At 40.3% G+C, this 6,835-nt stretch overlaps 1 long non-coding RNA gene across 2 annotated transcripts; it reads right to left on the bottom strand.

Annotated features, from left to right (window-relative positions):
• Positions 1–1,206: 1,206 nt before the first annotated feature.
• On the bottom strand, positions 1,207–6,453 carry LOC146858054 (uncharacterized). 2 transcript variants are annotated; one of them, XR_014979647.1, is made up of 6 exons: positions 6,348–6,453; positions 6,085–6,213; positions 5,626–5,695; positions 5,313–5,423; positions 5,115–5,206; positions 1,207–1,320 (listed from the first exon to the last, which is right to left on the bottom strand). It is a non-coding gene; the product is annotated as an uncharacterized LOC146858054 (long non-coding RNA). The 2 variants fall into 2 exon arrangements; XR_014979646.1 differs by lacking the exon at positions 1,207–1,320 and adding an exon at positions 4,586–4,705.
• Between the last annotated feature and the right edge of the window lie 382 nt (positions 6,454–6,835).

Genomic DNA, 6,835 nt, shown 5'->3' with positions numbered 1-6,835 from the left:
GCACGAGCAGTGACTCTATGCAACTGATATGTCTAATCACGCATGTTAGAAATGTGTCTGTCCATGCCTGGAGGTGCTTAGAAGACAGAGTGGAGGCACTTTAATTTAATAACCGAGTGAAGGTAGGTCAGTTTAGCAAACAGAACAGTGCTGTATGCCTATGAAGAGAAAAACCTCATGTCAGCTCAGCCTTAAACGTTCAAGTGAGAGATTCTCTGCTCCTCTTGAATAGGGAGTGTAGCGCTTCATTGTAGTGTCAGTCAGCACATACACATTGCACTGATTCAGGAAATCTATGTCGACTTTGAGTAGACATCTAAAATCTAGCGGCAATCTGATATATTGTACGAAGCGCTTTACTCACACCTTCTTCTGCTTCTAGAGAGGATATAACAAAATCCGTCAGTGTAAATCCACACATAATAAACCACAACATAGATCCTCAATGCAGCTCAGGAGAGACACACACTATAGCGATGTTAGAAAGCCAACACTTCCCGTGAATTGTTTAGCACCATCTAAAGTGCACATAAGCCTAGTCACGGTCTGGTTCTCAATTGGCGGCTTTTTGTTTTTATATTATTGCAAATCGAGAAAGCCATTGGCAGAATAGCTCTGGAATAGCATATAGGGGGTGGATCCTTTCTGACAAGAAACTAGTCATCGCCACCCACAAACTCAAAATGGTCAAAGTGTAAGATATGTCACAGCTGTGCATTTGATGCCCTAGCCAAGCTCAATTCTTCCCATGCAAGATTACTGGATGATGCAAGCCAATCAAGGACACGGTTATACAATTGCAGTAGAGAGGTGTCAGCTCAACCTGAATTTAGCGAGGCAATGAGGATACATACGAGGATAATTCTTCAGTACAGCTTCGGTTATGGTGCACCAGTGTAGGTTTATTGAAGGCCCTTTTAAAGGCTATGCTAGTCAACAATTGTTCAAAATGTTTGCTAGTTTAAAAAGTGTGTTCGTAGCTTCATGTTTGAAAAAAAGATCGTGTTGAAGTGGCTGACGGTTGAACTTGGCTCTGTCCATTCAAATTTAGAACCTATTGTTAATGCCAATTCCCTTCAGGAAGAGGAGTTGATGACCAAATATGGTTTCACATTCGCCAATGTCCTTAACGAGATAGTAATAGAAAAAAGAATATGCTCGACGTCAGCAGCCTTGGTTTAAGAGTTCTGTGCCTGCTTAAAAAGCGCTCAGTAGTGTAATGCTGTTTTACTTGGCTCAAAATTATAGTTATAACAGATGGTATTTTTTTAATACGTTTGAGAGAGAGATGTGTCAGTTTTCCAATGCATTTGATCCCACCTGGGAAAGGAAAAATGACACAAACAAAATGTTAAGAATATTTCTCACAAAATGATAGAAATGAAGGGTAAAGAACGAATTAACTGCTGCGACAAAACAATATCAAGGAAAATGCATAGACACACAATAAGTTAAGCAACTACAGTGAAATGGAAAAACGTAACTATTTGATTTGCAAAGTACAATACATGAAAAATATAAGATTTGCTTACAGCGAGACAGTGTTTGACATTCCCTCAAAAAACAAGTGCTTAAGAATGCAGAGGGGGTCATTTGCAGATGTTTTACAGTCTTGTTTATAAATCCATGCAGCCATTCCCATGTTATCCCCTAGACTAAATTAATGGAATGGGAAATCGTAACCACAGACTGATTAATGACTCTGACTAAATGCATAGCTGCCAACCAAGCCACCCACATTTCGGCCCTCGATGTAGTACAGCTTGCTGAACCAAGTGACCTTACATTATTAGTCAGGCATTTAGAGTTCTGTGGAATGTAACAGCACAGCTGTCCACTGAAAAGAAGAACTCGGTGATACTCCATTAGTTTATTCCAAGATTATGAAGGTATGAAAGCAGTGTACATATATATTATTTTTTCATTATGTCCGTTTGTTGCTTAAAGATTCAGTGGGAAAATCGCCCTCTCTGCAGGGTTAGCCCCAAACCCTTTGCCTTCAATCTTTAGTTAAGTGCACTACATGTGCCCAGGGTCTGTATATTAAATGCTACTGGCAGGCCTGAAGCACTCCTTGTGCCACCCACTTAAGTAGCTCCTAACCATGTCTCATGCTTGCCATTGCAGAGCCTGTGTGTGTAATTGACACTGCCATTTCGACCTGACAAGATAAACCTCTTGCCAGGCCTAATCCTTCCCCTTCTATACACGTACTTCACTCCTAATGTAGGTCCTGGACAACCCAGAGGGCAGGGTTCAATGTATTTAAAAGGCAGGATATGGACTCTCAAGTTTTATATGTCCTGGTAATCAAATATGTTTTTCACTAGTGCAAGGCCTTTCTCTCCCACAGTATACCATTTGGATTACCTTATTACATTTCATGAGTGTAATTTCCAATTGTAAAGAGTTCAACTTTTTGAGTTTGTTGTTTCTGGAGTCACAGTTTAAAACCCAAATTTATGGTGAAGTCGGATTTTAAATTGTAATTCTGAAAAAGTCACTTTCAGAAAGTTGGCAGTCTCTTACTTTAGCCATTTGGTGCTTGCTGCCTGTCTCTGATGCATGTCTCGGAAGAGTCACAGGTGGACTTTGTGTATTCCCCCTAGACAGCCACACACAATGGGAGATTAGATGTGACTTGATGGGCCATCCTGGCAGTATGGGAGGGAGGAGCTGGACCCAGCCTCATTTACACCTCAATAGACTGTTTCCGGACCCCACACAAAGGTCTGCATACCCCCTGTATTGAGGCTGGATCCAGGAAGAATGACTGCTATGCTGATGAAGGACTTTCACTCTGCTGGACTGCTGCTCTAGAAGGACTGCTTTATTGCTGTGCTGACTTTCTGCTCTCCTGGTCTGAGTGAGAAGGACTGGACCTGCATCATCTGACCCCCAGAAGCCAGAGTAACTCCAAGAATTATTTTTCTGGCCTCCTGATTTGAAGTCTCAGGGACATAAAAAAATGTCCAACTATTATGCTTCTGCACCTGGACTCTGTACTTATGTAATCAACTCTGCCAAGTGATACTACCCTAGTCCTGGACCCTTGTAAGTGGGACTAAGGTGCTTGCTCAGCAAAACCACTGGTGCAGCGCCATCAATGCATGGGTCATCACCAACACATCGCCACCGCTGCGCTAATTGGAACAGGTGCATCACCCCGGTTGCATGAACCAGAACCGATGCATCAGTGTTGTTGCGTGGCTTGGCGACACCACTCTGCCTTCGAAACTACCACTGTGCATTGCTCTACTAAAGCAAAGTCCTACCATCTCCGTCAACGAAAGCTTTGATGAAGGTAAAACTCCACTTCGCAGCAATCCACTCATCGAAGCTGACCCATCACCGCTGATGTGTGACCAGGACCCATGCATCTCTGCCCCTCGGGACAACACCAGCACATAACCCTCTTTGCGCGCCGCAGCCTCCTCATCGTCAGAATCCTTGGCGTCAAAGCAACCTGGAATAAGGTACGTTAGCTCAGCTGGCCCAATCTGGTCGCTGTAGCCATCCCATGCTCCATTGTTGTCAGCCTGAACTTCAACTTCTGACTTTTTCCCGATCCAGCATGACCAAATATCCCTTGTTGACGCTTCAGGTTTTTTGGTGCTATTGTCACTTATTTAATTTTGGTCCCAAATAATGTATTAAAATGTAAACTATTTTCCAAAATTGGTTTGTAACTTTTTTTGTGTTGTGTTGTCACTTTACTACTATTTGGGTACTGCATAAATATTTTAAACATTCCCCTTTAAGTTAATCCTGCCATGCCACCCATGATTAAGCGTAGGTTAAATAAGTTGCATTTGTCGTAGACCCTGAAAGATGTTGTGGATATTGCTTGTTTAGGGCGCACACCCCAGTCAACAACAACCTAATTTCTCAAAGGTGCAAAAATATTTCATAAACACATTCAATCATAACCTTGAACTCTAAAGTAGTATTTCCATCTGTCAGTTTGGAAGTGTAACATTTAGCTCGGTCCTTCACGGTAAAACTTTATTAATCTTTATAACCTTGAGTGCTGAAGTGCCTGAGCCACAACAAGACATAGTCTAGCTTTGTGCGTAAGACATGGTTTACTCTCAAAAACATGCTGCAATTTGGATTTACACCTGATGGTTTTAAAAAATACTGGAAATGTGCAATCTGGGTGGGACATACAGCGTAGCATGGGTGAGACAGCCTGTATTTGTGATTCCCAAAGTGTGTGTTGCAGCTGTGACACATCACAATGAAGGAATACCCATACATTGCATGAATAGAGAAACTAGCCAGAATAGGGAATACAATAGCATGTCACATAGGCCCCAAGAGCCATCCTTACATGCACATATGACTACGTGGGACATCCAGTTGTGTAAATAACACAAATTTACCTCAGCACTCTTCAACTTTATATAACGCTACCATTGAATAGTGTAGCCAGTCTGTATAAATATCTCTGTAGCAATTCATAGTCAAGTAATCCACCAAGTCAGTTTGAGCAAAAAGAAAAGATTTTTTAATACGCTGACCTTATTTCATTTCTAATTGTGATGACCTCATATTTTGCAGCACAATCCAAATGTAAATAATAAACAATTACAAGTGTTGTTTTCATTTATAATTTCACGGAGGTCCTGTTCATATAGCCTCTACGTTGTCTTTGATGGAGATAGCCGACACGTGTTTCGTTACATTGGTAACTTCCTCAAGGCTGTGGATAATGTGAACAACAGTACAGAGCATTTGCACAAAAAGCCAATAAAAAATAAACAATAATATTAAAACCATAAAAGTGATTTTGTCTATGTAATCCTACTATTTAATAGGAACATAGAGAAGATGTAGGAAGATCCAGTGCAATCCATCACCACAATAAAGTTACACGTATAGATGAATCAGAAAGGCCAGAATAGAAATTCCATGTGCAGAAAATGAACCTTATCCCAAGTGAATGTAGGAAAGGTGAACCAAAGTTTGCGTGAAGCAAAGACACTTGAGTTCAATGAAAAAAGCCCTATATCACACAGGCAAAGCACGAATAATTATATAATTAAAGTGAGAGACCTCATGATAAAAGATGCAACATTCAATCACTATAAGTGATAGATGGCTATATCTACCTTAAAAATCCAAAAAACGGTCATCCAAATGGTAAAGAACGCTCCCGAGAACAGGGGAAGCAACCGTATCTTGTATGTCAATATTAAGGGACCTTGGAACAGAAGAATAGGAAAAGGAACATAAGCATGATACAAATATGATGCTGGAGGCAAAGTAAGCTATTGGTGGCCTTCATTGGATAAAAATAAACCACTTACATATATTAGGTGTCAACCTCCAAGGAGTAAATCGTCATATAGAAAAGATTCACCTGCATAGGGTGTCTTTCCGTATTAGTCCTTCTAATAAGTCTTTTTCGCAATCTTCGCCTATAAGAAAGATAGCAAATATAGCTCCCTTGTAAAACATGTACCCAATCGGGTGTACATTGGAAAGAGAGAGCAGAAAGATTTTAGACACCTACCCCTTCCCTCTTACTACTATTTAATTATCATACTGCAAAAGTGTAATTGGTGACAGTAGCACCTCAATTAATCTGACCAACAAAGAGTAATAAAAAGTATAACTTACGAACATGTATCAATCCTATTTCATATATTTGGCGTAGGTTTGCAAAGTGTAAGCGATTCGAGTGACGGTCCTAGACACAGAAGAAAAAGAAGAAAGACCGGTAGGCTAGCACCAAACACTTATTTAAGATAACATGTGTCTTTTATTACTATTCACACAGTCCCTGACTCTGGACCCTTCTGTTATATATTATCTACATTTAGGTGACTTAAATTTCAAAATTAGTATAAAAAATGCGTATAAAAAATTCCAGAAGCAATAAATAAAGAAATTATTTTTGCCCTGTTTGTATTAAAAAATATATGAGCGGCCGAAAATGAGTATATCAGCACAGACGTAAATTGAATGGGGAAAAATGTTGAAAATCAATTGCAACATTAACCTGCTGCAAAACCCCGACCAGTACACTGCCATCCATATAATACCTGCACAGTAAAGATCTGCAAAACAAAGTACTACCTTGTAGTGGAGAATTCTAACGAGTCCAAACAACGAAAGTCTTCCCAGAGTGCTTCAACCCGGTTTTGAATAAAATCTTTAATTTACTTGACTTTTCTAGTAAGGCATCGAGGTCTGTGATATGCCCCCCTAAAGTTAAAGATAAAACAAAAATAATAACAAAATAAGAAGCGTCATACAGCAAAAGAATCGGGCTGTCAGTTAGCAGTTACCCTATTCTATACCTGCATTGCAGAAAATGTAGCAGCTTTTTGTTTGCTTACTTATTTCTGGCGCCTCATACCGTGTTCTGATCGTGGTGTCCCCCGTCAAGTAAACAGTTCCTTCTCTCCCAGTGGCACTATTTAAATGTGAGCCTGCCACCCTAATGGTAAATCGCTGGGCAGACTTTTGGCGCCAAGGACAACAACTACGGAAACTTCTCCTCAAACGCGGAAGTACTAGACTGTTGTAAAGTCCCTAGACAAATGATGGAAGAAGGACTCCAAGAATTCTCGTTGTTCTAGAATGGTGGCCATGTTTAAAGGGAGTCAATGTGCACAAGTTCTATTCATGCAGCCTAAATTTGGTGTCCTCTAATTATGGAAGGAAACCAAAAATAACCCATAGCACATAGCGAGGGCTAATGTTTGGACTTGGTCTGTTCCCCAATTATATATAAGACAATGAAATTAAAATGTTAAGAATGCCCCATTAGATTCGCCACGTATATGGGCAGAATTAGCAAGAAAAGCTTGGTAATTAGATGAAC

This window comes from Triturus cristatus, chromosome 3_2 (assembly GCF_964204655.1).
Source record: "Triturus cristatus chromosome 3_2, aTriCri1.1, whole genome shotgun sequence".
In the NCBI taxonomy this organism is placed as follows: domain Eukaryota; kingdom Metazoa; phylum Chordata; class Amphibia; order Caudata; family Salamandridae; genus Triturus; species Triturus cristatus.
The sequence above is the reverse complement of the archived record's forward strand: the minus strand, read 5'-3'. Positions and strand labels throughout refer to the sequence as shown.